Here is a 26629-nt window from a genome sequence, read left to right on the forward strand (position 1 = left end):
GGGGTTTGACTCTCCTGTCTTATATTCACCTCCCAAACTTTCTGGGTCTCATTCAGGAAAACCTAGAATTAATGATGACAAACCCCCTGAACTGAAGTGAACTGAATCTGTCTTTCAGAGATGGAATGTAGCACCTTAAGATTAATTTTTTTCTATAAATAAGGAAAGTTCTTAGGAGAGAAGGAAACAGGGAAAGTAGAGAATAAGGAAAATGTACTGAATTTTATTATGAAAAGTGTGTACAATTACCTTTTTTTCCTGGCTTGATTTGAGGCAGAGATGGATCTCAAGTTTTTGCTTTTCATAATCTCTGGAGTTTTCAAGAGTAGAAAATTTCTTGAATGGCAAACTGGGTTTACCTTAGCCTGAGCTCCTAACTGATGCATATAATCCACTCTGGGGTTTTCTCTAAATAAAGGATGGGTGCTTCTGGCCTTCCTGTGTGGTAGCTGTGTACCAGCCCCAGCTCCTGCTTCTCCGGAACTCAGCTGAGATCTAAAAGTCTGTGCACAAGTACAAATTCTTCAGTACTTAAACAAACATCAGTGACAGTTGTAAATACGACTTAACAGATCGCAAAACCATAGTGCTTACTGAAGAACACAGTTTGTAGAAGGTGAGCCACGACATTCAAGTTCTCCAAGCCTAATTCATCGGAATTTTAGTATTCTGAAGCACATCTTCAAAGTCAGGAACAAAAATAGCAAAATAATAAAACAAAACAGGCTTGCCAGAAAGGAAAACATGTAATTACAAGAATGAACATGGAGGAGAGTGGGGAAGAACACAGTTGAAATGACTTAAAATCTTATCTTTTTTCCTCCAGATTTCTCAAGGTAAAAACTGCTTAGTACCCTGCCTTATTCCACAAGGAACTGGAGATAGTTTATAGCTAGTTTATGGTAAACATATAAATAAAAATCATAAAATAAAAATGGAATACTGTGGTCATGAGTCTATAAAACAGAATAAATCAAGAACACAGAAACAAGGAACAGAGATGTATAAGTTTCTCAACAGTCGCTAACACCATTTATATGAAATGCCAACTTACCTCCTTTTGCACAGCACAGACTACGGATAAGATTGAATAAAAAGCACCAGAATAAACTTAATTTTCTTATGCTACTCAAATTCTGGACTATGTTTAAAAAAATTTAAAATGTAAAAAATGGCTTCTAAAAGAAAGCTAATGTTACAGTGGCATTTTAAAATCTGGGGATGACAGGGTGTTGTAAAAGATAACTGCTCACAGATATCTAAGATCCACGTGGAGGTTACTCTGTAATCAGTCCCACTGGCTCACGAAGTACATACCTGTCAGCAGTATTTATGTAATTTCATTGATCACTGTGTCCAATCAATATAAACTATAAACACTTACCTTATGTATTTTGTCATCCTGGGGTAATAATCAAGGACCAACAGATACTGTTTTCTTCAGAATATCAAGGTATATTTTATCTATTTGTTCTTCCACAGTATTTACTCTTGGACAGTTATTTTCTGTACCTTCATTTGTTGATTTTTGTAAAACTATATGCTCATTTTTGTCCAAAAATTGGTTCACATTTTGTTTCTTGAGACATAAGATTTGGATTCATCTTAAGGGGTAAAGGGTTAACAAATTCAGTTTCTTTATTCTTAGCCAGTTTCTTATAGCTATAAAACAAAACAGGACACAGAGAATGAACCCTATATGACTCCTCAAATATTAATTTTATAAATATATATGTATACACATGATATACATGGAAACATTTATATTATTAACATATAATACTATTAAATATATTTAATACCTTTAACTCTCAAATTAGGTCATTAATGTTAAATATATTACAATTCTGGTTAACAGAGTATACTCACATGGTGTCACATAATTGTTTTGAATTTCAGATAATAATTTTAATACAGTATAATATAAGGGATTTCATGGTTTACTCAAAGAACTACTTCATAGGAAAGCCAAACCAAACAAGACTGAGATTGCTTTTGTTGAAGAAAAATAAAAAATGAATTTCTAAATGGCTCTTTTGTAATATATCCTTTGTCCATATTATAACATCAACATACATTTGAGGCAGGAAAAACATTTCATACCTTTCCAGTAGAAACTAAAGAAGCAACCATAATTTACATCAATAAAGCATAGAATATAAATATTAAAATGCATGAATTTCATCATGGTATAGGAAAGCTTAAAATCACTAGGATTTTTAAATGAAACCATTTCCGTGGCTTAAAACACTTAAATGCAATGTAACATTTCAGAACATTTCATTTTTAAAATATGAGAAATATCCTTTAAGGAGATGTTATAAATATGGGTGAACATCAGCATATTATGGGAGCTCCAAAAACATGGATATTGCCATTTTCAAATTACCTTAATCATGGTCAGTTAGTTCACTTAATTTTGTAATTTATAAAATAAGATTAAAGAAAAGTTTAAGAGGCTACCAATTCATATGAGGTAGATTGGCTTCTCAATAATTGCTAGAAATAACTATGAGAAGTAGCTGGAATCATCAGAAAACCTAAGAGCTCTTCTTCGTGGCAGCAGGACCCAGCCGACCGCTCACTAACACTGCTCCCCGTGTGTGCCGCACACCAGCTGAACCGCACTCCGCTCTGCCTCCAGACTAGATGGGACATCACCAGTTCCAGCCTTTAGAATGTCAGGCAATGGTGACCAGAAGCTAAAATACGTGTCATGGGCTTAGTGGTTCAGTTCTGGGTGACAAGGAAACTGATACTAGAGGCTGGAGAGGGAGCAAACTCACATTTTGTGAAAAGTGACAAAACATTTGCTAAGCTGTCACCTACAGTAGTTTATAAGGCTGACCACTGGCTCCTGAGCCTGGGGCCCTCAGCAGAGTCTGAGAACGGTAGGAGAGGACAGGAAGTGTTGAAATGCCAGCTACTACTGGATACTGCTGACAAGATACTATGGGAAAAAGATGAGCTCAAGACAGAATGGGCTGGTCTTTAAAGAAGGAATCCAAGGGAACAGTCTAGAAACTCAGGGCCTCTTAGGATCACTCTCTGCATCTGGACTCAAACAGTAAGATTCAGCACTGAAAACTGCTGTGAAAAAGCAAGATTTCATGAGAATTCTTTGTTGAAGAGTGACTCAGTTCCTTGGCAAACATCACATTAGAGGTGTCATCTTCAAACTTAAGATTATTGCTCCTCATAATAACCAGGCAGCTGCAATTAAACTGAGAAAAAACACAAACTGGTTTTCTTTAAATGTAATTACTAGCACATGGGACTGACTGGAACCAAACTGATCAGAAGCCTAAAAAACTTTCTGAAGCAGCTGTAATGACAAAGATGACAAAGAAATCACAACTCTACTTTAAAAAAATAAAAAAAGCTAGAGACTTGTCTGGTAGCCTTAGAACCACCTACCTGCAGGCAGAAAGGGGGTGGAGAAAGAGTGCCTTCTCAAAGATGGGCGCCCCCTCCTCCCGTTACCCACTTCAGTTGAAGCCAGTGGTGAAGAAACACAAGACCACTGGAACCAGGAGATACACGGAACAATATATTTATGAAGTAGTTCTTCCTTAAAAGCAGAATAATGGCCTAATTAAGAAAAATGCCCAACTTGAAGGTAGGGGGTCTTCAAAGGCCTTTCAGTGGATCTCAAAGCTGCACTACTGATTGCTGTAGCTTCCTCACTCCTCCTTTCTGATTAGGAGTAATCTTAGTCTCACCACCATATTGGGATGGGGAAGGAAGGACGAAACTTGTCTTTTAATTCGCTGATTAGTAGACAATGAGGAGCTACACTGAAACCTGACAAAGAGAACCATGCTTCTCCTGGAAATCCTGGCATTTCAGATGGATACGTTTCTGAATGGGACTCTGGGCTGTTTGCTTTGGGGAGGGGCTGAGTAGGTCTTCATTCAAGGAAGAGTGGAATGGATATTTGGCTGTTAGAAGGGAAGTTTCTGGTGGAGACAGGCTAGATGCCTACCAAATGCATTTACATTTCTTTCTGGCCATATGAGCAAACCACACTTCCTAGCCCTCTTGGACCTAGTTTAGTTAGATGTGCTGGTTCTTACCAACACAATGTGGGCTGAAGAGAGGTAACACTCCAGTGATTAGGCAGTTAAAAGGAAGCATGCTAACCATCTATTTCCTTTTTTTATTGACTGATGAGGCCAGGAGGACCTCAAAACCATGTGTTGACAACAGAAAGCCGCCTGGGTCCCTAAATGACTATGTGGAGCAGAGTCCCACCCCCAACTCCACTGAGACACTTGGAATTATGATGTGAGCAAGACATAAGTAATTGATGATGTTAAACTGCTAAAATTTTAAGGATTATTTGTTACAGCAGCTAGGATTACTTATCCTATGGTTTACTAAAGAGGTTTTGGATATGTATATTCAACTTTCTACTACTGACATTCCTATAATTATTGTTATGCCTTTAATGTAAGTATATTTGTTTTCAGCTTCTAAACACAAATATAAACATCTCTATTTAGAATTCACATTATTAAAATTGTGTCAGTTATGCCAACAAAGACACAAGATGTGTAGAAAAATCCCTTCAGTGACCCAAGTGTAGCCCCAAACAGCAGTGATAAGGGAGCCCAATCAGCCCCGTAAAAACACTAACTAGCACTGCAGACCAGGGGAGAACGCTAGACTTAGCAGTAAGTAGACAGGGTTTAGGGTAAGCTACAGCACATCACTTTCTCTCAACTAGCACACTCAATACAAAGAAGGCCAGGAAATCACTGCACATGGATTTCATGATGAGCCTGGGGTTCAAGGAGGGGCTCAAAAACTTGTCTGTTGAAAACACAAATGAACAAATAATACAAGAATGGATGATAGGCTTTTCACAGAAATATTTCACAGAGATCAAAGACCTGACAATCCAAGTGCATTGCTGGGTAAAGGCCATGTGATCTTGAACAATTTATTTAACCTCTTTAAGCCTAGGTTTCTCATCTATGAAATGGGAGTGATAATGGAATATATACACCTCATGGGGCTGCTGTAAGATTAAATGAAATCTAATACATAAAGAACCTAGCACAGTATCAGGCCCACAGTGAGTGGTAAAAATGTTAGGTGTCATCATCTGGTTCTTGTGAGAGCCCCACTGCTAAGTTGGTTCACCTCAGTTTCATCACTTGAATGATGGGGATAAAGATGCCTGACCCACTTATTGTGTGGATCTCATGAGATAATGGATGTGACACTTGTCTTATGACAAGGTTACTGTGACATGGTACCCTGTGCTGGTGAATGACAGCAAGGTCCCACAAGCTTCCATTAAAAGCTACTGGAGCTGGAACGTTTTCACAAAGCCTGTTTATCTTGTGACCAAAGAACTCACCCTAGGAGATGATGGCTGGTCTGTGACTAAGTGCAAAACTAACTGGTTTAAAAAGAAGCAAATGGATGACTCATATACAGAATAAAATCCATGTTCTCTCTTACCATTTGAATCAACTGTCCCTGAGCTATTAAAGCTGATGAGACTTTATTTTTCCAGTGAAAAGCTTTAAGATTACCTACCCAATGGTACTAACATTTTTAGTAGCATCTATTTAAGAGAAAATTAGCACTAGAAGAATTTTGATAAACTAGTTGATAGAGACTAATATTAAGGGAAGAGAGGAGTGTCTCACAGGTAGACTCATACTAGCTACCCATTAATCATTCACTAGGGATGGCAACACAGAACAAATGATGCCAAAAGTTTCCAGTGACAAAACAATAAAGAAATAAACACCCTGCACAATCCATTCCAAAAAACTCTTACCTGACAGGTTGTAAATCAAAACCATCAACTCCAAAGGAATCTATTCTGATAGGCTTCATCAGCTCCTCTACCATGGGCAGATCTAAGAGGGGAGAAAAGTTAAAACAGCAACCAAAAATGTTATGTAAACTGCTTAATTTAAGGTCTACTACCACCAAAATTACACTGTCTCTGATTGACACATTAATAAAATGGCACATATAATAATCCCAGTTTCCCACCGTAAACTCCTTGTACAAGAAAATCTTCTTAGGTATTTATATTTGAATTATATATCTATATATTTTCTCTCCCTCCCCCCTACACACATCAAATATATGAATATGGGTGTATATACACACACACACACACACACACACACACACAATATGTATTTAGTTGATCCCAAATACTGCTCTCTATTTAAAAAATAACTGTAGCATAAGTTCATGGAAAAGCATAAATAATGTGAAAATACTTAAGAGATTTCTTAATTTTGGGAGACATACTATAGGAGGAACTGAAATTTTACCCTATGTTCAGCTCTAACTTTATAGTTAAACCAATGATTCCTAGATTCCATTTAAACAAACCCTATAAATTCACAGATTGAGAAACACTACAGTAAATTGAATTTAAATTACACCACACTGGAAACTGTTCAGAGAGGGTCTCAAAGGAAGCAGCTTTTACCACATTCCGTGGTAGAGATGCTTTTGAGGACCCTTCATCTTCTTGAGGATGCTCTTTCACTGAGCTCTCGGTATTTCCCCCTGCATCACTCTCAGTTCCTTTCTCATCTGCATCTTCCCAAGAAACGGCTACATGACAATACATCTGATGCAGAGCTTCAATGTCACAGCTGCTCTGTCCGTAAGAAACATCAGTTGAAATACATGTAATCTCTAGCATGACCACACAAATACATGAAAACATAAAACACTGTTATCCCTTAATCTACCAGAAATGGTGAACAAGGCTGTGGGACAGTATGTGATAAAGACAGGGTGAAATATAAACTTGCTAGTATGTGGCACAGCCCATCATCATGAAATCACAGCGGGCTCAGTAACCCCTGTCAGCAAGCAGAGATGTGTCCTGATGTGGTCATTGTAAGATCTCACTCTGCTAGTTACTGTCTCTTACTACCATCAGTAACCAACATCTGCACTGGATAAAACTACTCCTAAATTTCTCAAACTGACAAAATTTTGTAAGGACCACTCTCTCCTCTGACTCTCTTTCTCTCTTTACCTCCCAATGCCACCAGGCATCTCGTCTTCTGTGTTTCTTCCTTTGAAATTCAATCCTCTAACTTTGCCATCCAATATGTGTTCCAATATCCTGTGTTAAAGCTGCTGTAACAAAAAAAGTAATTCCCTAGGGGCCAAATCCAGCCTTTAAATTTCTTCAACTGTTTTAATTTTCTTCACCCTGTGAGACATCTGAAATGGCCCTTTCCCTGGGAACTGTTTCTTCCATACAGTGCCTTCCTCTCCCCACCACTCTGATGGATACTTCTCTATCTTTTATGGTATATTGCTCATCTCAGGACTCCATCTTTAACCCTCTTTTTTAAAAGCTCTCTTTGTAGGGAGGAGGGCTGGATAATTTCATTAAGACTCTTCACTTAATTATCACCCATATGCATGTGACTTACAAATCTATGTCTTTTGTCCTTAATTCTTTTCTGAATATTAAATTTCCAAATAGACATTCAGACTGTTCTATAAGTAAATCACATCTAACACAACCTCAAATGAATTAATTATATTCCCCAACAAAACCAGTTCTACTCCCAGGATCTGCTGTTTTAGCCATGGCATGATTACTCACCCAGTCATCCACAAGAGAAAACCTGATATCACTGTTCACTCTTCCATCCCTATTAAACTCCTCCCCTTCCCACTGAGAAACAAACTCTGGAAAAAAGAACTCAAAGGACCTAATGACAATAATGATCTAAGATTTTGATGTCTTTTCTTAACTCATTTTGTACCTTTCATTAATAACAGTGGAATTCTCAAAGTCAGAGAAAAGAATAAAAGAGTCGTAGAAGAATGGGAAAAAAGAAGAGCAGGGTGACCAGTCTCCTTTTCTCCTGGTATCCATGACTAAGTAATTAATACCTAAAAATGAAACAGTATATACAGCCACCTCTTCCTCTACATAATCTGTGAGTTGCATAGTATAAAATTCTGAGGGACTATTTTCAACTCTATACTTAAGATGTAGCCAAGTCCTACATGTGACTGTGTAAGAATGCCTTACAACAGGCTATCTTTCTACCTAATGCTTGAGGTTGTAATAGAGAACAAATCTGACACCACATTGGATCTGTTCTGAGTTTTAACCACTGTGCCCTGTTTTCTAGGCTTAGTCTTCCCAGCTCTGCAACTTTTGTGAAACAATGTTGCCTTTAGCCTGAAATCTACAGGAGAGCCTATTCTTGGGGCTCTGACCTTTAAGGATGTTAGCACTTCTGCACTTATGTAGAGATGGCAAGTTGCAAAATAGAGAATAACCTTTGTTTTGTTGGAGGTTTACAGGGACACACATGGATGGCTGCAAGAACAAAGAATTCCTGCATCAAGAAGTTTGCAACAATGAACCACACCCCCTCCCCTGTGGTTTTTGTTGTTGTTGTTGTTGTTTGTATCAAAGGAGTCTGTATTCTGACTGGAGAAGGATGGCTCTCCAAGATATTAGTTGGCCATCCTCTTGGTCTGCCGCCTTTCTGAATAAAATCACTTTTCCTTGCCCCAACACGTTGTCTCCAGATTTACTGGCCTGTTTTGCAGTGAGCAGAATGAGTTTGGACTCAGTAACAAGGTCACCACTGCTATTTGAAGCATGCCCAAAAAGGAATAGAGTTGCTTAAATAAATTAAAAACAAAAAAGTAGGGTATATCATCAGAGCAGAATCACTAATTAAGTGGCAGGGATATTCAGTAGGACTTTAGGGAAAAGATCTTGCCTGCCCCCTAAACCATTGATCAGACTCACAGTAGCCTGACTGAAGGACAGAATTGATTTTATGAACAAAAGAAAAAGGCACAATGTGTTTTCTCCTCTACAGAAATACCAGGGGGTGTAAGTATCACTTAGTCTGGATAAAATAAATGATCCCAATGGTAACTAGCAGAGCAGTACTGAACACTCAACCTAATTTAACAGGTGAGAGGTATCAGAAAGAAGGGGTTCTGGCATAAAGCAACAGCAGAGCAAACACGCAGAAAAGCAAATGACCTAAAAGTCAGAAATTAGAAATGGAAGACAGAGAGACATCAGGGGCTGCAACACAGCAGGAGAAAGGTATATTTCTCTTAATTTGAGTCATTAACCCAATGGATATTAAAAATAATCCCAGGGTCATGTATGTTAACTCTATTCATGTATTTTAGAGAGAGAAAAGTAAAGGGCTGACTTCTTGCCTTTTACATTAGAAAGAGAAAATACTGTGTCATTATTTTGTGTATTATTACAGGTCAAAAGCTTCCTATTTTTTTCCCACTTACAAGTTGAGAAGTGTCAAATTCTATTGTGCAATGGCAAGGGTCCCAATGTGTAGAATACTGTCACATCCAGTGACTGTGCCAGTCACACAGCCACAGCACAAAACAGCACCTGCCCATGAGACAGATGAAAACAAGCAAAAGGCTAGATCTGGCCCTCATTTTATAGTCATCAACTTTTTAAAGACAATAAAGCACAAGGAATTTCATGAGTCATATTAATAAAAAAGATAATCTTTGACAACATATCACCTAAACCAAGCCTGCTTAATCCCAGAAGACAAATGGTAAACAAACAAACAAACAAACAAAAAAACAAACCACTGATCTTTTCAATTTTTAAACTAAGTTCATATACTGATTGAATATTTTTCAAGTGTATTTTTCAAATACTAGGTAAATTTAACAGGTTACAGCCAATAGGAATTTATATGCATGCCTTCAGGTTCTTTCACATAATCTGTACTATTAATAGAGGTTGATGCACATAATGAGAACCACACAGCTGGCACTGTTTGTTGAATCTCAGTAATATACTAGTCAATATATGTTATCGCAGCTGATCATCCCACGGTCTCATTTTAGAGAAGAGGAAACAGGCTTAGAGGCATTAATTTTCCAATGTCACCCAGCTGCTAACTGGCAAGGCTGGGAATACAAATCCAAGGCCACAAAACAATAAACTCATACTGTACACTCTTCTAGTAAGTGACTCATCAAATTATTTTGGAATCAAGAACATTTAAGAAATAAGGTTAAAAAAATTAGCATTATACAACTGCCCAGATCATCTTAATAGAATTTTTCTTTCAGTAATACATTTTTTGACTTTTTAAAAAATTGAAGTATAGCCATTTTACAATGTTGTGTCAATTTCTGGTCTACAGCTTATTTCAGTCATACACATACATACATATATTCATTTTCATATTCTCTTTCATTATAGGTTACTACAAGATACTGAATATTGTCCCCTGTGCTATACAGTAGAAACTTGTTGTTTATCTATTTTGTACATAGTAGTTAGTATCTGCAAATCTTGAACTTCCAAATTAAGTAATAGCATTTTTACTTCTGAGTTTTTCTTATAATCTATAGCAGTGGTTTTCATATTGAGTTTAACAAAATGATAGTTTTCAGAGAAAATCATGGGGTCCACAGATGTTTGATTGGAATTTCATTTTAAAACATAAAAACTGTAATAGAAATTAATCTGCACACTCAGATGTGCCTTTTATGTAATTAATATTTTGAAGACCACCAGCATGGTAACTTGGTCTCCAGCTTTGTTTTCACGCACATCACAGAATCAAGTTCCTCTGGCCATCCTGTGCGTACATGAACCTCCCATAATGGTCACTGACTAGAAAAGCTGTAGCTCTGTTGGTCTTTTACAAGAACTCATATTTGCTCACTGAGAACAGTGTAAGCAGACTGACTATCACAGCACATACGTGACATGTACTTAATCAGTGGTGAGACAGAGGAGAACTTGCCCAGCACACGTTTTCATCATGGCAGAATATTCAATTGGGTGGTAACAAGTAAATGAGTGACGTGTCTTGATGGAAAATTTCTTCTGTAATTTATTAACTTTTATATTTACATTTTAAAATGGAAGTGGATAAAACTAGATGGTGATTCTTGGAATGGCAGTGATTAGAAATAAGAGATCTGAGTGGACTTTGTGCTTTTGATCATGTTTTGTTTTTTATGATCTGGTTGCTGGTTACATGGCTGTGTTCAGTATTTAAAATTCATCATCTGCACTATGATGATACATGAATTCTTCTACAAGCATATTACAGTTTGATTAAAAAATTTAAAAAACAAAATAAAATAAAAATAAAATGCAAGCAGATGTTCAGAGTTGGCTAGTGATTTATCACTTCTATTGATCTTTTTTTCAAGAGTCTGGATTGGTTTAGTTGACCAAACTAGTCAACTGGGACTTGCAAAGAAAGCTGAAAAGTTCCCATTTGCACCTATTTAAGGGATCAACCAAGAATATTTTTATATTATGCAACAAAAACAAAATATATAAACATACTGGAAGTCTGATGATATAAGAATATAACAAATATCTGTAACTCCCAATTTTAACAGTAGTGGTCTGTTTTAATTGCTGTCACTAATTTTTAAAGTAAATGTCATGAATGTAAACATTTATATTTATACTGATAAAATATCATTTTTATCTGTAAAGAGAGTACTATCTAAGATTCCATTTGGAGATAAGGGTTCCACTGCTTTTTAAAAAAGTCTGAAAAGGCATTGTCTTAAAGACCTTTACAACCTTTGGTGAAGTCTGGATGGTCCTAGACATTTCAGAATTTGGGGATGTGAGCTTTTTCCTATACAGAGAGAACTATGGAAAAGCCCAAAAGTCTCAATTCTTCTACACATGGCAAATTTAACTGAATACTCTAGGGGCACAGAAAATTAGTTAATATTCATCTACAGTACTATACTTTGTACCAACAGCATTCATTCATTTTTTTAAAAAGTATTTATTTAAAAACACACTTCACTGAGACTGCTAGCATTAAGTGTCACCATTAGCAAGTTCAGATTATTTACACAGAAAGAGGGAGAAAATGTGAAATGTAAAGTTTTATTGTTGACAGTTATTATGTATATTATGTATTATATGTATTTCCCTAGAAATGAAGTCAACTAGTCACAGACTCTGACATACTTAGAGAACAGCTAGTTTCTCACTTTCATCCATCCCTGTCATTTCATTATCAGTCACACCCGGCGGGGCCTTTGGCTTAGCTGTTGCTTTGTCCTGCTCATCAAGGCTGACCTCTGCAACAGAGTCTAATGAGCCAAGCAGAACTACTGGAATAACACAGAAGAAAAAAATATTAGGAATATAGAGAAGTCTGTATGGTTACATTAATAAAATATTTACATCATATGTAATCTGTATGAAAGAAAGATAAATATTTACATATAAAGACTACATAACCATATATCTAAGACAAGCATGATTTTCTTCTTATGCACAAGAGTAGGCTTACCTCAACATATATCTATGCTTATATACTGTTCTAATGTACATTTATATGGGAAAGGCAAAGGGCCTGAAAAAATTAACAAAATAGAAACATTCCCTCCCTTATTGATGTGTAAGTAGCCAATGAAAAACTACGTATTTAAGATGCATAACTTGTTGTTATGCATTCTTATTGCTGTATAGTTTCTACTGTGTAAAAATACCAATGGTGAGAATAGCTTTTACAAGCTTTACCTCAAAGGGCATTTGTATAAGAAGGTCAAGTATAATAATTGCTGTTACGTTATTTGGAAAAATCTGTACTCTTGATATGCTTGACAAATTTTTATTTCACCAATTTAAAAAAATTTAAATTATAGCTGGGTCTTAATTATCATCAACAGCTTTTAGGGTTTTGGCTTTCAAATATGGTCCTAATAGCTAAACTAGTGAATGCTGGAATAATACACCATTACTAATTTTCCTAAGTGAACTGTATTGTAGCACTAAGGATTCAAATAGCAAATAAGGGAAAGCATCTCTTTATAAACTTATTTCTGTTAGTAAATGAAAAAGAAATGAGAGAATTCAAAGACTAATAACACTTTTCAACCTCCAATAAATTGATGGAGGCATCAAATATCAATAGCTGCTAACATCATAAAAAGGAGACGAGACACTAGGTGACTATGAAATAACACACCACACTCTCACAGAGGATCAAATCAAGGCTAATCATGCCTCTGGATCCAGCTGCCAGTTTGAGGAAGTAAAAAGGATGGATGAATGTGCTAAATTGTACCATGTGTATGCAATCAGTCAAATCCAGACTATGAAAAACAGATCAAACAGGTGTATTTCAAGAAAGATATAAAAAAAAAATTTGTAGACCAAAACAGACTTACAAGGAACTCTTTTTGTAAATGGTCAGAATTAAACACTAGTACGTAGGGAGACATACTTGGGTAAGAGAATCATAAACAAAAGGAAGTGATTCCTGTAACAGTAACTTAAAGGAAAAGACTTATTTAAAGGAAGGGAAGGGGCTATGATTGAGTCAGAGCACATGGATGAGCTTCTGGGAGAGCTGGCAAATTTCTGTGTATTGGGCTTTGTGGTAGTTATAAGAATGTATTATCAATCAATATAAAAAAACTGATTAAAAAATGGGCAAAAGATCTGAATAGATGTTTTTCCAAAGAAGATAAACAGATGGCTAACAGGTTCCTAAAAAGACATTCAACTTTGCTAATCATCAGAAAAATACACATCATAACCACAATGAGATATTTTGTCACACCTGTCAGAATGGCCATCATCAAAATATCTACAAATAACAAATGCTGGCAAGGATACAGAGAAAAGGAACCCTAGTACACTGTTGATGGGAATGTAAACTGGTACAGCCACTACAGAAAACAGTATGGAAGTTATTTAAAAAAACTAAAAATAGAACTATCACAGACCCAGCAATGGAGGAGGAAGCTAGTGTGTCTATCTACCTATATATGTGTCTAGCTAATGGAACAGGAGGCTAGTGTGTCTTTGTCTGTCTGTGTGTCTATCTAATGGAGGAGGAGGAGGAGGCTAGTGTGTGTCAGTCAGTCTGCCTGCCTGTCTATCTAATGGAGGAGGAGGTGGCTAGTCTGTCTGTCTGTCTATCTATCTGTATGTCTATCAATCTAACAGAGGCAGAGAAAGCTAGTGTCTATGTGTCTTTCAGTCTATCTATGCATCTGTTTAGCTATCTAATAGAGGAAGAGGCTAGTGTGTCTATTTATCTACCTAACTGAGGAGGAGGAAGAGGCTACTGTGTCTGTCTTTATATCTATCTAATACAGGAAGAGAAGGAGGCTAGTATGTCTGTCTATCTACTTGAGGAGGAGAAGGAGGCTAGTGTGTGTGTGTGTGTGTGTGTGTGTGTGTGTCTATCTGAGGAGGAGGAGGAGGCTCTTGTTTCTGTCTGTATGTGTGTCTGTCTGTCTGTCTGTCTGTCTGTATCTATCTATCTATCTATCTATCTATCTATCTATCTATCTATCTATTTATCTATCTATCCTTCTATCTATCTGTCTACCTAATTGAGTAGGAGGAGGAGGCTAGTATGTCTGTCTGTCTGTCTGTGTCTGTCTTTATAACTAACATAGGAAGAGGAAGAGGTTAGTCTGTCTGTCTAGCTATCTATCTAATGGAGAAGAAGGCTAGTGTGCTTTTCTGCCTGTCTTTCTGTGTATCTATTTATCTAATAGAGGAGGAGGTTGGTGTGACTATCTATCTATATATGTCCCTATCTAATGGAGGAGGGTAGTGTGTCTCTCTGTCTATGTGTCTATGTATCTAATCGAGGAGGAGGCTAGTGTGTCTAGCTGTCTATCTATCTACATATGTGTCTATTTCCTAAGTCACCAGTTGGAGTTAGTAGAAGAACTAAAACTAAAAATTTGTGTCTTACAACATAAATCTCTAAACAGACTATATAATGCCAAGAAAAACTTAATCACTCTCAGAATATGTAACATCAGAAGCATGATTTTGTTACACTACTAATTATGATGCATTTGTATTTAATAACATTCTACTATTTCTAAGGCTTTGTTATTTCTTGAGACATAAGATGTCATTTAGAAATCTGATAAACATCTTAAAATCCTGTTTTCCTAATTCCTCTTAAAAGAAGCTACAAAAAAGGAGAAAAAGAAGGGATATGATATATCTCTCCCTGCAAAACATTTTCTATCTCTAATATCCAACTATTTGATTCTATTTTCTAACAGTCATGAATTGGCTACAAGCATTTTATGAATGTAAAATGAATAATAACAAATTCATATTTTAATTTGGTTATGTTAATGTTTAATGTCTAAAACTTGAAATATTATATTGGGAAGAATTCCAGGTACACTATTCATTTATGTGTGCAATTTTGGAAAAGTTCATTAACTTCTATGATTTTCTGTTACTTCATCTAATGTATAAAAGATCACATTACAGTTTTTAATAAATAAGTTCATTGAGATAAATGAAAATGCATAACTCATTATAAGTGCTCAATAGTATTTTCTTCTCTCTTTCATGAGGTTGGATTGTAAATTTCCTTAGTAATTGTTAATGATGGTAGGCCAGTTTGTACTATTACATTAAAAGATTTTAATTTCACATGATGGTGACTTATTTCACAAAACACTCAGCATGATATTAGTGCCTGCAACCTTTTCTGGCATGTAAACTATGCTCAATTATCTGTAGACTTCAGTCAATGATACATGAACCTAAAGATGTTAGCACATATCCTGACTTTTCTTTTTCTTTTTTTTTTAATTGCTGAAATCATTCCCAAGGTCTGCATTAAAAAAGGTGGGATATCAGAATACTGTATTATATGCTGTGAAAGTAGAATCAAAATAGTCAACTGACCCAATCACAATAGCCTTTACTATGTTTCTGTCTTCAGTTACGCCAGGTGTTGGGCTTAGAAGATTAAAAAATATCATAGTGAGGAATAAAGGAGGCTTCATCCATGATTAACCTGTCAGGCCTACATTTCCATAAATCACTAGTAATATATAATTTTATATAACATATAATGCACATATCATTATATAATAATTTGTATAGCTATTACTTACTAAATGCCTGCTGTTAACTTAGGCTGTGTGTTAAGCACTTTATTTTCACTGTTTCATACCTCTAAACTACTCATGCATAAGTACTACCATCCCATTTACAAATGACAAAACTGATGTACACAAAATAAAATTTTTCCCCAAATTTACATGAATAGTTACTGACAAATCCTGGATGTGAAGAGAATCTATAACACTAGCTTAGAGCAGCCATCATAACAAACTAGCAGCCAATCGTCCCCATCATAGGCAGGGACAGAACTACCACCATTCACAGTGTATCATCTAACCAGAAAGTAAGTCAGAGAAGGAAACCAAACATCTTTATAAAACTTTCTTGGAAGCCAAAGAGAGATGCTCTTCATTCACCACCCACTCTATTGGGACCTATCAATAGTCTCTAATTCAGTAAAGTATGTTTAAATATCTTAAGAAAGGAGACACTTACTGAAGTCATACAGCCACTGCTTGTGCATCAAGGGGGCCTTGATGGAAAAAAATAGTGAAATCTCTGAGAGAATCACCACATATCCTGAACTGAACCCTGAACTGCTGCTGCCCAAATCATTGGTGAGGAGGGGAAACAGTGCTGAGAAGTGTCTGGCTCTTTAGAATGCCATGGTCCAACACTGGAAACAAGATCTAAGTCCTTCATACATGGAAATACAAAGTTTGGTGTGATAAATATGTTAAAAATGTGAAAAGGATGCAAGGAACTATATTCAATATCTTGTAGTAACCTATAATGACAAAGAATATGAAAGGAAATACATGAGTGTATATGTATGACTGAAACATTATGCTGTGCACCAGAGGTTGATGCAACACTGTAAACTGACTATGCACCAAAAAAAAAGACAAAAGGTGAAAAGAAATATCTTATTTTTATATCCTTAGAGGAGATTAATAAAAATTGATTCAATATTTTATAACAGCTCAATTTGCAGTGATTTATGGTTAGTAAGAAAGACTAGTTCAAAAGCAGGGTCTACTAAAATTAAACTACGTATGTGAATAAAACTTACAGAAAACAGTCATTTTTGTTAGCCTTTTGATCAAATGAAAGAATCTCCAAATCTATGAAATATGAAGTAGGAAAATATGAATTTTAGAATGCCTTCTGATTTCATATAAACAAGTCTGGCTCCTTATTTTTATTCAAATGGAGATCAATAACCTTACTACTCATGAGTAATTACCACAGTGACACCATGACCAAGTTAAAAGGGCATGCAAAAGTAGATTACATTTTCCTTTCTAAATGTCTTTTTCTTCATGACTGCATCAGAAACTTCACATTTCACAGATCAACTGATATCCTTGTGTCTAGTGTGTATAAATGTGTTTCATCTCTTTTAATTTCATTTTCCAGAGAATGAAAATTCCTGACCTCTAACCAGAAATAATAGCATATTATTTATTAGAGGCAGTGAGAAGACCCCACCAATATGCATGAATGCTATGAAACCAAATGGCTGAGAATTTGTTTTTAATCACAAAGAATTAGTAGTTATTTTTAAGCCTCATGGTAATTGAGGGCCAGGTTTAAATGCACTTACTATCATATCATTATAATAAAATAAAATTTAGAATAAATACCCTAAAGTACAGAAGGGAAAGCATATGAAGCGTTTTATAAATTCCTGCAAGTTTGTACACTTTTTGATGTACATATTCCCATTACATTTGATTTTTTAACCCCATTAACTCAAATATTGGTAGAAAAACATATACATATTTATGAATTATAATCTCATCCAGAATGTCAACACTGCTTTGCAATCACCTATCTCTACTGTCTCTCTTTCTGGTATGCAAGAGAAGACAGATCTGTACAGAATTCTTCCTTTGGGTTCAACATCATCATTTCTTTATGCTCTTTCCCTTGATTTTTTTTTTTTCAGTCTCTCTCATTGGATCTATATGCAGAGTTTTCAATGTTTATGTTTCTTAGGATTCTGGAACTGGAACTCTTTCCTATTCCATGCTCTTTGGGAGCATGCTATTCCCAAAGACCTCCAAGTGGCTTCACTTAACTTCAAAATCTATTCAGGCACACTGGTTTCTCTACTGCATTCCATTTACATTTTTAAATATCAGTCTCCATGTAGATGTCCAATAGAAACCTACATTTAGCTTTAAATCTATATACCTGTTCCTACACATGTATTTTCTAGCTCAGTTACCTCATGATTCAGTTGACCAAGTTATAAGTCTCACAGTTATCTTTGGCTCCAAAACCCCCAATAATCCAATCACAGACTTGATTTTGAATCCAAAATATCTTTGGAGTATGTCTTTATTGCTCCCAAATAGGGCAAACCTTTTCTATATGTAATCTAGTCTCTTTCTCACTGGTCCTCTTACCACTTCTCATTCACTATTTTATTCTTCTGATTTGATGATAAATTTTATTTTTGAAATTCAAATCTAAGCATGTGACTCATTAAGGATCTTAGAAATAAAGTTACATTATATATGAATTCAGTAATTTTCCAAAGAAAGAACCCTGGGACATTTGGTCTTTCCTGGAACATAGAAATGCATATTTTTAACTCTAAGTCAGGTTGCAGATTGAACTATAAACAAAGAGAAGTGACTTTAATGCATATAGATCATAAAATATATGAGGTGAGCACCTGAATGATAACATCAATCAAATTTATAATGCTGATAAGTGAGTCTAAGATAAGCTCTGGAGCTAAAGTCAGGTTTGTGATTCAGGTGAGGCTTTTCAGTGTAAGAGTTCATGCTTGTATTCATTTCCTATTGCCACTGTAACAAATTACTACAAACTTATTGGTATTAATAAATCATAAATTCATTATCTCATAGTTCTGGAGGTCTGAAGTCGGAAATCATCAGATACACGAGCTGACATCAAATTATCAGCAAGAATGCTTCCTTGTGAAGGCTGAGAGGAAAATCCAATCACCTTGCCTTTTTCAGCTTCCAATGGCCTGTATTCCTTGGCTTCTGCTCTTTCTCCATCTTTAAGACACATCTTCCAGTTTCTACTTTCCTCATCACATCACCTTTTCCCCTTTGGTAGTCAAATCTCCCTCTGCCTCCCCTTTATCAGGACACTGTGATCACAGGTAGGCTCATGAGGGTGTTCCAGGGTACCTTCTCCCATCTCAGGATCTTTAATTTAATCTCATCTGCAGAGTCCTGTTTGCTCTATAAGGTATCATTCACAGGTTCCAGGATCCAGGACCTGGATATCTTGGGAGGTCGTTCCAGCCCCCAACATAACTTTACACATACACACAGTAATTTTACATACACACACACACACACACACACACACACACACACACGTTTCAATTGTATATGGCTTTGCCAAATTCCTACTCAACCTCAAAACCAGTTTGGTTTCTAGGGTGAGTAGGAATTTGGTATGGCATTACCTCTTCTATAAGGCTTCTTCTAATATCCTTCACTGTCTTCAAGATCATCCCTCTGAACTTCGTACATATTTTTGTGAGGTGATTCACTTGGTTGCAACTCTTGTTATATTTGAGATTCTTGTATATTTTTATTTTTACAACCCTAGTGATTAGCACAATAACAACCCAAGGTATAATGATACAGTAACACATAAGAAAGCATTGCATTGTGCACTACATAAAAATGTTTACTGATTTCTAGAATTCCTTGGGTAGTCACTTGGCACATAATGTTTACTCTAATTGATAATATGTAATCAACTGAGTAATTAGTATTTATCATGTGCTTACTATGTGTAGGTATTGTGAAATTTTTTACTTCAAGTATCAGTTTATTTGAAGACAAGTGAATACAAGTGAAGACAGTAAGTTGTGAAGAAGTAAAATAACTCTCAGATAAATTAAGATAAAATACTTCTTAGTTTAAAAAAGTTTTTTTCTCTATATTATGTATACATTCTACTTTAATCAAAAGAAAAGAATAAGAGGTAGCAGAAAATTATTTCAAACAATCAGATTAAACTTTTATTTTATATGTGTTTATGTGGATCACAGTTAATTTCTATTCCCTTCATGTAAAAACTATGCACATGCTAGATACTTTTATTTAAAATATTCAAACTTTGGTGACTTAATGCTCCAGTGTTAAAATAAGTCTACAGTCAAGCTTCTGCATTAAAAATATGTAGATTACATTTTGGATAATACAGTTTGTAAAAAAAAATACAGTAAATTTGATATTAGTAGTTACAATAAGGCAGAGTTTATAATATTTTAATCTCAACGCTGCCAATAATTAGTTGTGTAACTTCAGGCAAATAACTTAATCTTTCAAAATATCCATTTCCTCATCTCTAAAATGGGTAAACACTGGCATTTATTTACCTGATAAATTAGCTTATTGTAAGAAGTAAACAATGCAGTGCCTATAAGGCATTTAGGTCAATGTCTACCTTCAATAAATTGTAGCTATGAAATTTCTTCTAAATTGTGCCACAGGGCTGTGGCTAAATCATAGCTTTTCCAATAGCTAAACAACTTAATTTTATTTTAGGCCAGAATTAGGATACACTTGACATTAATGAGATTCCAAACCTAATATATTGAAAATATGGGTCACAATAGAAAGAGCTGGGGGTTATATGTCTCCGTAGGTATCTCAATAAATGAGATGAAGTAAGAAGGATTTAAGGGTTGTCTTAGAGAGACATGAATTCTAGTTAACTTAGAGCAAGGCAGAAGGTAGTTTGTTGTCTCTGAAGGTTGCTTCCTCACATAATGAAAATAAACTTAGTTTAGATCTTAGCAACTTTTCTGAAGGAGCAAAGCATCTTCATGGTGTCACCAGTTTGCCCCCAGTTTAATTAATTGTCTCAAGTTCTTCCAACTTAAATAAAGTCTGTATAATATAAAGTCTGAGGACCTAGTGTATAATTTGGGGACTATAACTGATAACACTGTATTTAATTGAAATTTTCTAGAAGAGTAGAACTTAAAAGGTTCTCATTTTTTAAAAAGATAAGATGTGAGGTGGTGGTATTTTTAATTAACTATGGATTCCTTTCACAATATATAATAAGTATATAAAATCATCATGTTGCACATTTTAAATAATACAATTTGATTTGTCAATTGTACCTCAGTAAAGCTGGAAAAAATAAATTCTCACTGAGAAAAAAAAAGTTTGCATGTTATTTTCTCAAGACATGTTTTACAATTCTATACTATGAAGGAAAAGGAATATCAAAAGTAGTCAAAAAGTTTTACTTTCTAAAAGCCTTAATTACAAATTAGTCACTTTTTCAATTCCCATTTTACTAGTGTTTGAAGTATATTACTAAAGCATTTATAAAAACATTCTCTCTTAGGGCCACTGTAATTTTATTTACTCCATTTTTCACCATCATTCAAAAATCTGCAATGTTGCATATTGAGCCAAAAGAGTTGATGTACTAACAAGGAGGGATATTAATGAAAGAATGATTCTAACTCTATACAAAAGTCTCCCTAATCTTTGGTTTGTAGCATTACAGATTGTCTATTCACTGTATCATTTGTCAACATGCTATTATTATGAAAAGACTGAGTAATATACCATAATTTCAAATTATGTCAGAGTTTTAAAGCAAAACAAAAAACTTTGGCTGTTTTCCACCAATATTTACCATCTCTTTCCATTTATGAATATTTTCTTTATGAATAATGTTTGGATATAAAGAAGCTGTATAACCACAGAGATTTACATTTTACTTGCATATAATAATTGGTAAGAATAATGTAATGCCTTGGTGAAGTACATAAAAACTGCACTTACTTGTTCACTAGCCATGTTGAACACTGCCAGGAGCCCTATTTCTAACACATCTGTGTAACTAATAAACTGCCTTCAGGCTAAAGCAGCTAGTACACAATGTCTTTGTCACTGAGAAGTGGCAAAACTCTCTTGACTTAATGATTAAAAATGCTTTCTCACTTCTTCCTTGTAGGAAAACTCTAGATCCTCTTGAAATGTTTGGTCACTTCATTTGGAAAGCAGATGAAATGAACACCTAGATGCTACTGTTTCATTGCTGTTGTTTAAGTTGCTGTATAAACTGTTAGGGAATAAAAGCTGTTAGGGAATAATAATCCAAAACAATAACAACAAAACCTAAGATATAGTCCGTAGATTTCTATTTTAAAATACACTCTATCAACACTTAAAAGGGAACCAACACAGATTACACAGTGAAAAAAATAAATTAATGGGAGAAAATATTTTTTCAAATATTAATTGCTTCTAACTTTTATCTCAGTTGGAAAGAATGAAGTATTAATGAGCTTTTAATCTCCATAAGGGTAAATTAAATTTACACAGAGTAATCTCTGATCCCTAGTCACAGCTTACACTTTGTAATCTCAGCTGGTTGTCCAGCAGTCTTGGTGTGGGAGGTTGGATGCTTATTGTAAATTCATTACTAATAATGTAAAAATAACTTGAAGCTTTTCTACTCATAGTGGGTAAATCATACCATTTTCATATACAAAAGAATAGGTTAAAAAAATGTTTGGCAAAATACAGCAATCAAGGTAACTGAAACTTTGCTTCTTGGTAAGCACAATAAAAGCAGTTACAACTTCAGATTAGTAGCCTGTTCAAAGCTATTTTACCCATAAAAGTAAATTTATTTTAACTTTGAAAAAAGATCAAATTAGTTGCAGTATAAATACTGAGTGACTATTATGAACCTAACTGGGCAGTTTATAGCTCTGCATGTGCAAACAAAATAGTTACTTTTTAAATGCCATTTACAACATTGATACATAATGATCCATGCTGATAACATGGACTTTCTTCATTGAATATAAGTAAAATTTCAAATGTATGTGGAAAAAAAGTGAAAAGCAAGCAGATAATATGGGACAAATTAATGAACATCTTACTAATTTCAATATTCTCTTCTAACCTTAAAATAAGCAGATACCTTGGGTTATCTATTGGCATTGCACTAAATTTTCATTTTAAATTATGAGTCTTATTTTTCATATAATAATCTATGTTCTTTTTCAGCATATAAAGGTTTTCATCTCAACTGAACAGCTTCTTTTATTTACTCTGTAAGAATGTACTCACAAACTAAATTAGGAAGCTTTATGGCTTCTAACTTTTACCCATACTGGATAAAGTCAAAGTCGTGATAAGCAAATATGGGACTGTAATTTGGTCCTTTGATATTCACACTTAGAAACATACTGAAAGTTACACTGCTTACCCCAGAATATTCAGCTATGTGGAGGCAAAATTCAATCCAACATCTGATCACAGTGAAAACTTGCCCTCTTTCCCAGAAACCTCTCTGCCTCTTGTGTTTTTAATAGGATATCCCTGTCCCTGTAACTCCAGGAGTGTAGCAGTTGTCAGTGTTCTTTCTGAGATAAAAAGACCTCAATAGGATCCCAGCTGTACCATTTATCTGCTGCATTACTCTACAGAACTTATTTCCCTCAGTTTCCTCATTAGTAAAACAGTAATAATGACTGCCTCTCAGATTGTTGGGAAGATTAAAATTACATAGTGCCTGTATTCAGCACAATGGCTATCACATGTTATAAACACAATAATGCTAGAGTAACTATCATCATTTATGTGTCTTTGGCAAATCATTTTACCTCACTCTAGACTTTGATGTCCTCATTAATAAACTAAATTAGTGAAATGTTCTCTTCCATAAGTCTTTTATTTTTCTATAAAAATAATGGCAATAATGCTACTATAATCAAGTAAATTAAAATTTGTTAAGTTTTTATTAAACTGTATTCAGTGCAAAACAATCTGTCTTATATATAGGACAGAATCTTACATTACAAACTGAACTTGGACTTTGAACAGAACACTGGAACAGAAATTGGCTTAGCTATTTTTGTAAGTATTATATAATACATTCCATAAGAGAAATAATCAGACCCTAATATGTAATTTTGTTATCTGAAGTTAATGTGTAGTTAATAGAGATGACAGGTATCAGAGACATGGAGGCCCTATTCAAAACCTAAAGACATAAAACATTTGATGGAAAAAAAAACACAACATAGAATACTATAACTATCATTAGATGGTGTACTAATTACTTGGCATAAAAAGGCTCTGTCTTGTGATCCTTGCTCCAGCCAGATTGTAAAGATGCTTTTCTGGAAGGTACTGGACAAGCTCCTACCTTAAAATCTTTGCACATGCAGTTCTCTGCCTAAACATATCTTGCTCCCTCATTTCCTTTATGTCTTTGATGAAAATAAAGCTCTGAAGGTCCTTCTCTGCTCATTTTATTTATAATGTAAACTCCTTCCCCAGCTGAGGCAATCTTTATTCCCTTTCCTCTTTCAACACCTTCACCTCATTTAAAACCCTTTTAAAAACTGATAGCATTTATCACTACTTAATACAGCACATGTTTTTATTATTTATTTTGTTTATTCTCTATTTCCTTCCATTAGAATGTAATTTTTAAAGAAAATTTTAATTGCTTTTTATTTCCACTTTTGTAAAGTAGTACTTAAAACAATGCCTAGCATATAATAGACATTCAATAAACATGTTGAAAGAGTAAATTAAGTACCTCCAAAATTTTACAAAACAAGAAAATTGATAGAAATACAATCTCTAAGCAGTAGTACTAGCAGCTATCATTCAGCCAGGGAAGAGAAATATACTTTCCACTTTATATATTCTTTTTATAACTTTTGAATGAACACATTAATTGTATGCATTCACATTTAAATATAAATATTCTAGATAGAAAGGATGTTTCTTAGAGACTCTAAATATTGAATATGATGGAGAGAAGTGAGTTGGCTGACCACAGATTACACAGACTACAATCTCCCATCTGCTTCTTTAAATGACCACTAGATTTTTCTGAATGTTTACTATAAGATAAATTTATTTCATTTATTTTTATGATTTCTATCTTTGGTAAGTGGCTGTTACTCAAACAGTAAGCATAAAGAAAACTATTTACTCTTTTGGGTCATTAAAAAAATCACTTTCTGTGCAATTTCATCTACATGGTTTCGCAGATTTTTTTTTTGATATAAACAAGTTCAGTTGTTATTCCACAAGTGAGTTGGGAAAATGTGCTTCTGCTCACAACTAAATTTTTTAACCTAAAGTAAGTTCTCACTCATACTAAGAAAACATCTCTTTCAATTAGATCCAGGCCACCAGATACAAGAAATATCAAGTTCATGTCAAATGTATCAAAAGTATTGCAGTGGGAACTCAGTCTTTTCCTGAATCCCTCTGAAGTGTCTCTTCAGTACAGTTGCTACTAGTCACATGTAGATTTTTAAATTAAAATAAAATATTCAAGTCTTAGTTGCACTAGCCACATTCCAAGTTCTCAGCAGCCACATGTAGCTAATGACCTCCATTGGGGACAGCACAGATAAAGAATATTTTAATATTTTCACCACTTATGGCACTGCAAAAATGGATTTGTCCTGCCCTACCTAAGGCTTAGGCAAAAAAGGACTGCATAAATCTAGAGATTATAAGTACATCAAACATATATGATAATGGATTTTTCATGCTAAGATATATTCCTTTAAGCATCCCTTGACCATTTTTTGGTCAAATAGAGGACAACAGCATCCAGGAATGTGTTTGTACATATTATACTTACTAGGTTTTCAATAAGCATACATTGAAAAAGTAGCTAATCATTACTTCATGGCTGCTTATCATGTGCAAAACACTATTTGAGACCTTTGCAAGAATATTATTACATATATCATTATACATAGTCTACTATTATATATATGTGCATAAGTAAATTCTACCAGAAATTGATATTATATAGCAGTCATTTCTGTTCTCTGTTTTTAAGCCATCACTTGAGAAAACTATTGAATCAGAATTATATGGCTCAATATTATTGCATAACTATTTAAAATGAAAGAATTCTGTATGTAGATTATAATTCAGTGCACACAAATGTTAGTAAACTAGAAGTTTTCTGGTCATACCAGATCCTTTGACTTCTTCATATGTAAGAGCCTTCTTTAAAGGCTCCAGTACTACTCCCTCTCAGATTTTTCACTCCTATTCCTCCTTTAGAGTTTATATCAACTGTCATCCTCTCATAAAGCAAACACTTCCCCTCCTTGTAGGCTCAACAAGGCCCCATGTAACATTCTTTTATAGTACTGTTGACGCAGCCTCATATTTAAGTTTGTACTCAAATATTTAATTTCCTTACTTGATTAAAAGCTGATCCTTTCCACTAGAGAATGAGCTTTATCAAAGCTGGGACTATTTTATTCACCTGTATCTCTGACACTTGTACATGGTGTATGACCAGTTAATTTAAAAAATAAATTAATGCTACCCATGCTTCTTCATGAGTCATCTCCTTCCAAACTTCTGGCTTACTGAAATTCACTTAAATGTGATAATAGTTTAAGTGGGTGGGAGGGAAAAGAGACCACTTCTTTTGGATCACTGCCTTAAATGCTTCTCTTCCTCACAGATTTCAATCTCCTTCTGTTTAAAGATTAACACCACAGTGTCAACATGGTATACTGGAAAGTATAAAAACATAGGCGTGAGAAAACTTCTGTTCTCCCTTATGTTACTTACCCACTGCATGACCCCAGGAACTGAGCTTGTTTCCTAATCTGTGAAATGGGAATAGAACCACCTGTCTCAGTTTACTCAGGTGTATCCAGTTTTGTGAGGGTCATATGATACAATATGTGTAAGGACATTTTTTGAAATCCAAATTATTATG

The 26629-nt window shown here is 34.8% G+C and overlaps 1 pseudogene; it reads right to left on the minus strand.

The window, feature by feature from the left end:
• The window catches only part of LOC105088264 (centrosomal protein of 162 kDa-like), a 76351-nt pseudogene that overhangs the window by 14530 nt on the left and 35192 nt on the right, over positions 1 to 26629 (minus strand).

This window comes from Camelus dromedarius, chromosome 18 (genome assembly GCF_036321535.1).
Source record: "Camelus dromedarius isolate mCamDro1 chromosome 18, mCamDro1.pat, whole genome shotgun sequence".
Classification (NCBI taxonomy): Eukaryota; Metazoa; Chordata; class Mammalia; order Artiodactyla; family Camelidae; genus Camelus; species Camelus dromedarius.